Below are 9,495 nucleotides of genomic sequence, written 5' to 3'. Positions count from 1 at the left end.
CAAACTTGGCATCGCATCGCCCTCCTTAGCAGTTGCCTAAAGTGTATAATTAGCATATGCTATTTTCGAAACAGGCGTCCCCGTCTCAACATGCTGTTATCTTACACTTCTCTCTATTTACCCTGCAAATATTTTTGGAGCAGGCATGTAAAGTTTTTTTGGTAACACTTCGCTTCGACTAGACTTTTTAAATACTTTGATGTGTATTTATTAGCATGTTTCAAACAAACCTGAGGTATCAGCATATTAGTATACATTGTAAAAATCATGATTATTATTAATATATTAAGAAAACTATTAGAGCTCTGTTCATAAAGTACAAAAAGAGGTGATTCTTTGGAGTCTGATGTCCCCTTTACAAGTAATGAAAAGGCCTCTTCTAAGACTTTGCATCACCTCTGTCGTACTTTCAGTGTCATGGCCTGAAAACATTGCCCTTGCTACTGTTGTGTGTATTATTTTAGAACTGGTATGTGGCTCAGCTTCACATGCAGGACTCTCTTCTTCACGTGCCTCTCATGTAGCCTTAAGTTCAGTGGATCTCGGCTCTCACTGATTTACATTAAGTCCTAGGACTTTAAAATAAGCACGAAACGGTTACTGTTGGAGCATGCAAAAGGACTAATGCTGCTTTAAAGTTTTAAATATGTAGGAGGCATTGAAGAATGCTTTTGTTGCAATGCTGTGGCTACATGATAAAATTCTAGACATTTCTGTCAGATTTCTGATGATTAACTTGGAAAATGAAAAGAATGTTCGATGCCAAGACGTAAACAAGTGAACCCTCATGCTCGAAGCTGCGTGTTAGTGACATGTTTCACAGATATGCCATCCAAAGAGAAAGAAGTGTTCCTTTTGATCGTCAGATTTTACTTCACGGAGGTTTAAGTCTGAAATAAAAGAAGCTGTAGCTGTGGTTGGGAGGTATTTGTTTTGAACAGACACTGTCTCAAGATCCGAATGACTATTAGAAAGAAGTATTACTACTAATAATAAGATGGGCGAGCTGCAAAAACAAGTTTACCACATCTCAATTAACACTAGTGAGGATCTTTGTTGTTCTATTTGTTATCAAAAGTTTGTGATGGCTAGATTTTTATTCAGGAATTTAAATTTCCAAATAAAAGACTAGGAATACAGATTCATTAAAGGCTGCACATTCTAGCTTTAATATTTACTTATTAACATATTTAAGATTTACATATTTAAGAGATTATAAGTGTTGAAATCCAATCTGCTTTTGTGTCACTATAACTAGTAAGGAAGCTTCTATATGTTACTCATATCAGTGGAGTCTTGTCCAAAAAAATAGTTTTTGCTGTTGTATTCTCTCTTTATGTTTTCACAACATTGTAGGAATTCTCTTTGAAAGCACAGCCAAAAATGTAATGACCAGAAAATGACAGGACATTAGTGTATTTATTTTAATTTTTAAAAACAAATGATGTTGGGCAAAAATGCCAAGAACGTCTTCTTAAGTTCACACTAAAGAGGAATGTTAGGATATGCATACTAAGTAAAAAAATATAAATCTGATGTTAATAGTTTACTGTCTTTGTGGTTAATATTAGATCTGTTATCTGTCTTTTACTATTGCTTATGTGTTCTTTTTGATCTTCATTGCTAACGTTCCCCATGCAGGATAATGTGAGTGTTTCTATTTTACTCTGAGTCATTAAAGTAGTGCAGAAGGTTGCTGGATTTAAAAAAAAAAGAAAAAATGAGTCAACATCAGACTTGTAGAAGTGTACCTCCCTCCCTCTTGTGACTGTGTGTGGGCGGAGCTGCAGTCTGTTGAGTGGCCAGGGGGCAGGCTGTAGTAGACTGTGTCAGACAGAGGGAGAGTGTGGACGTGTGGACTCAGAGCTGTCATCTGAGAGAGATTTAAACTTCTCTGTACCTGTGGATTTTTTTTCTTCAGACGTCCCCCCCTGAAAGAGGGACTGATCTGCCTGTGGGCCACCTAAAGGAAAGCTGTTTTAGATCTGACGTGAGTTTCTGTTTAACAGCTGACTGGGACAGAGCGTAAGTAATGCTGTTACAATGACTACCCTTGTGTTCATTAACTGCGTGGTGCCGTGGCTGCATGAATCATTGATGCGAGTGCGCTGCAGTTCTGGTTACCTGTTAAAACAATGCTAGGATAACCCATCATTTGCCTGTTGGAGAATTATGATGTTTTTATGAGTGAGCCCATGTGAGGTTAGCTTCTCTCTTTAAAAGGAAAAGTGGGTGTGAGTTGACATGAGACAGACCACCATCCTCTCCACTAGGTCTTTATCATAAGGTGATAGAAGGGCAATGGGGTCATTAAAAACCCACTTTGAGTGCAGCCTCATGCATGTGTGTGCAGTGTGTTCGTATTTGTGGGTCATTGTTCTATCTCCTAAACATGTAGGAGATACCCATGCATTAAGTGATGTTGATCTTGGACTCATTTCCCTTAGAATAATAGGTATTTGCTTGGGTGTGTTACATTTTAACACTTTTTGGCATGTATCGGCTGTCTCTAGCGTCTTTATGCTGAGGCACAGCTCTTCAGGAGTGAGCCTGTGTCTGGGGGTTTGGGCTCCTATTTGCAGGCAGAGGGTAGGAAATGTGGGTGCAATTACCCCTGCATCCTCTCCAAGCTACTTTTTGTAAATCAAGAAGGGTATGGGAAATCAGATGAAAGAACAGAATCATCAGCATGTACTTTTCCAATTGAAATTGGAATCCTTTTTTGGAATTTTGTGTGATAGCATATAGAAACATCAAATAATGTTCTCACTGACATGCTGCTGGCAAAACAATCTACTAATGGCAAACTGTCAGAAATGTGGTTAGCAGTCAATCAGTAGAAGGATATGGTTGATTTTCCCCTATTGGAGTGAGCTTTAGTTTTATTATGTTGCATTTAAAAATAACTTGTGTATTATATTGTCTTTTGTATTCTTACATCACGTTTATTTCATTTCCCTAATATAAAAAGGCTCAATAAATATGGAAATAGTGCCGTCTGACTAGAATAACTTCCGGTTGTGAACTTTGGAGGTTTCAAGCTTCCCCATAAGCTTTTTTTTAAGTTGCATATTTTACTGCAGCTGGCTGAGCGTACAATCATGTTCTCTTTTAGGTGTATGTTTATCATTCAGCACAGTAAAGGTCATTCAAAACATCCAGGCTATTTTTTGGAGTGGACTTTTTGGAGTGGAGAGAAACTTTACCATAAAACAATCTGAATCACTGTGATCTTACAGGATACATCCTCAGGAAAACTTGATATCCTCCTTAAAAGCTTATCTGTGTTTGTCTAGCATCTATCTACCAACAGGGGACATGAGAGATAACCCTCACAAACAATCTTGCACGCAGACACAGATTCTCAAGCGATCAACAAACACCCAGCAGCAGAACGGGAATAAATGCGAGCTTTCATGAATTTTCAAGAATGGCGGATTATTCCACAAGAGGGTGGAATATAATCAACAGTGCTATCACATTTGTGGCAGCGATCGACTTTTTTTCTGGCCCGCTATATGGAGATTGGTCTGTCTGCTGTAGGAGAAAAGCTTGTCTGTGCTGACCTTGGCCTGCTGTTTCTTTTGGTTTGATCCACAAAGAAAACAGCTGGCAGTTGCATTCTGGATGCCGGCGGCCTCGACAATGAGCTGCCTGTATGATGCTGTCAGAGAGGCTTTGGCTCGTTGGTAAAGGATGGTGCCTGTTATATCAATAGCTAAAATCCAGACTTCACAAAAAAGTTAAATTTATGACATGGTGGTTGTTGCTTGCAGTGAGAGCCTGCCTTGACCTGAACGCTGCTGAAACATTCCTCTGCAGACTGAAAGTGTGTTCGAGGCGCTGCTGTGCTGCATCGAGTCTGCTCAAAGTAGTGTAAGCAAGGTGGAACTGTGGGCTGTCAATGGTAGCAGCTCAAAGCAACAAGCAACCTGTTGCTGATTACTAAATCTGCATTGTGGAGAACAGACAAAGAAGAAATTAATCATACTGCATCACACTGTTTTACCACAGCTAATCCTCCGTGCTGGCCCCACGTTCACATTTCTAGTTTGTCAGCACATCCCAGGGGTATTTTCTCAGCTTTAGGCTGCTCTCATCCTCCTTCATCTGTTTATATTGTCAGGTTGACTCTTGCCCCAACATAAAGTATGCATATGCGTGTCTGCTATGTACAGCATTTGTACTATATGTATGTTCTCAGCAGTTGCGAAAAATATTTTTAAGAGATGTGTTCATCCAAAATGTTGCCCAATGACATCCCTGATCTATACTTACTGCAGTAACCTCAGGTATTCTTTTGCATTCATGGTGTTTCTTACAGAGATGTTCCTGAAAATGAGCCCTCAAGTAAAATAAATAAAATAGAAACTGAAGATTTTGGTAACTTTAGGTCAAGTTACACGATTCTCATCAGCAGGTGGAGTTTACTTAGTGGTCAGGAAATCTCAGATTATTCGGTTTCTTTTCCTGAGTGTCGGCAATCGTCTGTAATGCCTTAACAGTTCAAACTCAGAGTCTGACCAAGACTAGTCTCGCTGCACAGTCCATGTACTAGCTGTTCTGGACTTTTTAATCACGTCACATGTCCTTTAGATGTTGTGATTTTATCTGACTTCCTTTACGTTTTTCTAAGTGTTGTTGAAAACAAGACAAAAAAGGGTTTATGGCCGGGGTACAGAAGAGAAGGGCCAGCCACTTGTAACCTAAAGGTTAAACACAGGCCTTCAGGGAGTCCTATTACTGTGTACTCACTGATGGGAACTCTGCAAACATGCATTCTGGGAGCACAGCGGGCTTCTCTGTTTATTCCCAGTCTAGTGCTGTGCCATGGTGTGGGAAATGACTGTGGACATGGAACATGGCCAGATCAGTGCTCTCACGTCAGCATCTCCTAGACCCACACGTGCCTTTTTAACCCTCATGTAACACGCATCGAAAAAACGTCACATCCACAGGAAGTACTGCGGGACCTTGTCTTGTACGTGCAGCGCTCTATTTTAACTGTACACAATCATTTGAAACAGCTTTACAAAACTATGTGGAGTATGCTTACACACGTGTCAGCATTTCCTACTTGCTGGTGTGAGAGTTGCAAAATTCCCATTTCAGGGTATATTTCCGTCACTCATCACCTCGCACCTGTTCCTCGTGCATGTTTCATTATAAAGCTGTTTTTTAAAACGTAAAGCTATAAAAAGAACGCATCGACTATTGGATCACATACAGGAAATGTACATCATGTCACTGTTAGTGGTTGAATTTGTTTGTGTCCATCCTGATGTAAGTGCGGGAGTAGCTCTGATGATTGAATCAGCCTCCGGCCGAGCCTTGTTTGGCAACTTGTCCCTCCCCCGTAGCCGTGATTTGATATCTCTAAGCATTCCAGGTTATGCCCTTTACTCTGCTAATGGTGCCACTGACCCTTAAAGACATTCCTGCGGCAGCTCTCCAATCACACGTCTGATTGCCCCTCCTTGTAAACATGCTGTCTTTTAACATTGTGATTACTTACTTTACAGAGACATATTCGATGGACATTGGCTGAAACACCTAACTGACATAGTTGCTCTTCTCTAACCTTGGACACAAATAGTACAATGTAGCCCACTGCAAAAGGCACTCTCGCCTCTCATGTGTCATGTTGCACAGAGCTCAAATATTACACACTTTGTTGTAAATCTGTTGATCAATTTTTATGAGAGTGCAGGTGTGATTTTAGTTAGCTAACTCTTATGTGAATATGTAGGCCCTGCTTGGTTGTTTTGAGGTGTCTGAAAGTCCTTTGCCCTGAAAAATGTTGACTTTAACTTTATGAAGCACATGAACAGTTGTGGGTTGCTAATTAAATAGATCATCAGTCTTCAGTCTTTATTGCCAATTATGTTGAATTTGGCTCTTGAGTGTGACCTTTCAGAATACTTTCTGCTTTCATATATTGAAATGACGATGAGTCATGTGCGACAGTTGGATGGTTGCATAGTTGTAGCAAAGCTACTTCTGTATTTCTTTGTTTTTTAAAAAACAAAAAAAACAGAAGGCCTTTTATAGATTGATCCTGTTTTCTGACACAGTAACATGATCTCTCTTCCTCTCTACGCCTGCGGTCCGAGAGATGGAAACAGAAATGGAGCAAAGGGGTTAAATGCAACAGAGCCCACAGGACAGCAGTAGACTAAAAGCTTCCTGTGGCAGAGCAGAGTGTAAGCCGGACCTGGCAGACAGGCTGGCAGGGCAGATGTTTTAGGTGAGAGGCACAGTAGATAGCTCTGGTTGAATAATTCATCAGATCGGATTGAAGATGAGATATATTAAGACAGAGTACACAGGCAATCCTATGGCCTCTTTCAGCACTTTTTGTGCAGCATGAGTGGCTGCAGGGCTCAGATCCTCCTGCATCTCTGCTTTCTTTCTGGCAGTTATCCACTAGAGTCCGGGCAGTGCAGGAGACAGTTATAGATGTGCTGGCTCTAGGTCTAGAGAGGCCTCCAGACATCTGGAGGGGTTGAAGCTGTTCGGCATGCAGGTGAAGTTCAAGCTCACAGCAACTAACACTGCTGATGACTACTTCTGTGGTCACTGGGTCTTATTGGGGCATAAAAATACATAAAGAAATACTTTTTTCAGTGATGGGATTGCTTAAACTCTAAAAAATCAGTACCCTGACTAAATCTAAACAATCCTGCACAGAGCTCAGTTTATCAGGTATCTGCATATTAAACTGTTTCAAGTATTAAAATGTCTTCTGGCCTTGCTTTTTGTCCACTTCTCTTTCTGGTTTGTTAGTGATCCAAGCAAAACAAGGCTGTTTATCCTGTCCCAGCTCATGCATCAAATCACTGACTTTACATCTTATAGTTTATAAATAATGAGATGAATCACTTGCTTGGCTCATGGTAACGTCAGAGACCAGCTACAGAGCAGCCTCTTGGGTTTACTGGATGTTTGTTAAGAGAAACTTGAATATTCCTGTTATCTGCCTATTATTTTTATAAGCCTAAATGAAAATTTGACCTTTTTTTGGTTTACGGGAATGTGCTTCATCATTATAGATAATAGGATTTTTTTCCACATTATCTGTAAATTCAACTGAAAAAAAACATGGCTTGATGTTATCTGCTGAATTTCCTAATTTTGTCCTTTCTTGTCTGCAAAATAATAAACCATCCCTTAGCACCTTCACGTTGTGAAATAGGTGCGAAAATGTGCGCTTCTCTGACATCACAGTGAAAAGGCTCAACTTTCTAGTAACACACCATTTCACCTCCATCTCTCCATGACATCAGCTCCCACCTACACGAATCCAGCTGGGCGCCGTGCAGACATGTCAGGGCTTCGATTGTATCTCGAGCACACGCTGGTGCAAACATGGAGATACGTGAACTTTAAGGGTCCTTATTATATGCACTGCAGTTCTGCCTTAACTGACTGCTCAGAGCAATTTGGCTTTAAGATGTCATGAACTGGGATGTTTGTTAGATTATTCTTTTTTGTTGTTGTTGTTAAAAATTACTCAGTAGAATTGAAGCAATTTTTAACATACCCCTGTACCTGCAGGCAAGCACACTGAGCTCTGTCATCTGATAGTTTGCTAATCCCCTGATTATACTTTTCTAGTTAAGTAGAAGAGTCAGTCAGTCATCCATTAAATCATCAAGCCACAGGATCAGTGTTGGGCCATATATTTGCTGTGTGCACGATTTGTGTTTGCGATTTAAAGGGCAAATAAAAAAAGGGCACGAGGATAAAAACAGTAAAGAGCAAACATGTGAAGTTGAATCTAAACTGAGCAGTGCTGGCTTGACAAGTGTGACCTTGAGTATCTGGATCAGCAGCAGCCTATAGGCAGATACTCTTGATTGACAAGAGCTCATCTCCCCCGTATGGTTTACCAGATTCGCTGCCCTTATAGGTCAGATCTGGTCGTCTGGGATATTGGATCTCAATGATTGGAATTTAACCCAAATATCATTGTAGTGACGGATTCTCAAGATAGCTCGGATGACTAGGATACCAGCGTTTAAGTGATGGCTGAATACTTCACGTTAGGAATGCGCAGCTTGCTATTGATCGGTACTAAGTGAGGTCACTTGATGTGGGTGGCAGCTGCCCCACTCTCGGACCCCATATAAAGAATACAGACTACCCCCCACAAAAACTTTTTAATGTGGTTTGTTCGCCAGATAAAGAGGTCAAAAATTAACTTTTAAATCACTGAATCTTAAGGGTTAACACTAGAGATAAGACACAACTGAACGAGTATGACTACAAGCACAGGAAAAGGAGTCATTCGTCATTATTTGTGTACTCTCATGAGCTCGGTTTAGAGAACTTGGTTTTTGGTCATTGTTAGTGGACTTCCCTGAATCTCACTGAATGTGTTGTTGAAGAGCGATAAGCCTTTCAAAACATGCCTTTTGCTTCAAGTGGAAGGCCCGAATAAAAGAAGGAAAAGTCTACAATTCCTGTCATGTTAAGAGCTGTGGATACTTAAATAAAAGTTTAGCAATAATCAGATTTACAGTCATATCGCTACTGGTGAACAATCACTAGTTGCTACTTCAGCTCTTGGTATTGTAAATCTAAATCACTTTCCACACGATTGGATTAGGCTATAAACAGTTCTCATAGGTGTCATTTTATACAGAATGTACAATAGATAATTACAGCGTGAACATGAACTTGATTACACCTGCTCGGACGAACACGCCTTTCCCTGGGCTATCTTTGTTTCTATCTAGGGATTTTCAAAAAAGCTTTGGAAGTATTACATTTCTCATTTATTATATGCTGACAATGTTTCTTTTTAACTAAATTTTATTATTCTTATGGTTTAAGTGATAGTTTTCATTCCAGTATTCTTTTAGATTCATAATCAATATTCATTAGACTGAAAGTTTGGTTGATTGCATTTTGTTCAGAATTGCTTTATTTGTCTATTTAAAAAAAGGACTGAAGGTCACCAGCATGTTCGATCTGTGAGGTTTACAATATGCTTTTTAGCCTTGATGCTCTTGACATTCGGTAAAAGCTGGTCTGTGGCCATTTGGAGAAGTGGACGTTCTGAGCCTTTTATCATTTGTACACAGTGATGGATGGGTGCAGCTCTCTGCCCAGTGGCCTATAGCCTGAGCTTGTGTGTAAGCCTCTAAGCTACTGGAATGCGTGCAGCTTCTTGCTGCGGACATCAAGCGGCAACAGCCGCCGTGTTTTGTTTACGCCCTTTCATGGATGCCACACCAGCCTAATCAATTTTAGCGAGGTTAAATATTTCAATGGATTGTTGTTGATCGAACGATCCATGAGTTTACACGGGCAGCAAATGCAAATGCAGCACATCACTTCGTTTTTGAACTGTCCACAAACTTGACTTCTATGGTTCAAAAGGTTCACTTTGCTTTTTCCAAGCATATAGTGGTTTTTTTTATGGTTGTTCAGTTTTATTTGGCAACTCCTTTACATATGCTAAATAATCTCAGGAGTCAAAAAAAAATA

General features: G+C 40.2%; 1 protein-coding gene across 2 annotated transcripts in view; it reads left to right on the top strand.

The window, feature by feature from the left end:
• Positions 1-1,838: 1,838 nt before the first annotated feature.
• Positions 1,839-9,495, top strand: part of sema4ba (sema domain, immunoglobulin domain (Ig), transmembrane domain (TM) and short cytoplasmic domain, (semaphorin) 4Ba) — a 41,646-nt gene continuing 33,989 nt past the window's right edge. Inside the window, exon 1 of one of the 2 annotated variants that reach the window (XM_085412178.1) lies at positions 1,839-1,990. The gene's annotated coding sequence lies outside the window, so the exon portion shown is untranslated. Of the gene's footprint in view, positions 2,026-9,495 lie in introns of both variants that reach the window. The other variant, XM_085412177.1, reaches the window with a different exon arrangement.

This window comes from Rhamphochromis longiceps, linkage group LG7, assembly GCF_057381845.1.
Source record: "Rhamphochromis longiceps isolate RC_006_pf linkage group LG7, R_longiceps_female_GT1.1, whole genome shotgun sequence".
Lineage (NCBI taxonomy): Eukaryota > Metazoa > Chordata > Actinopteri > Cichliformes > Cichlidae > Rhamphochromis > Rhamphochromis longiceps.
Note: the sequence above shows the minus strand (reverse complement) of the source record. Positions and strands in the feature narration are given on the sequence as shown.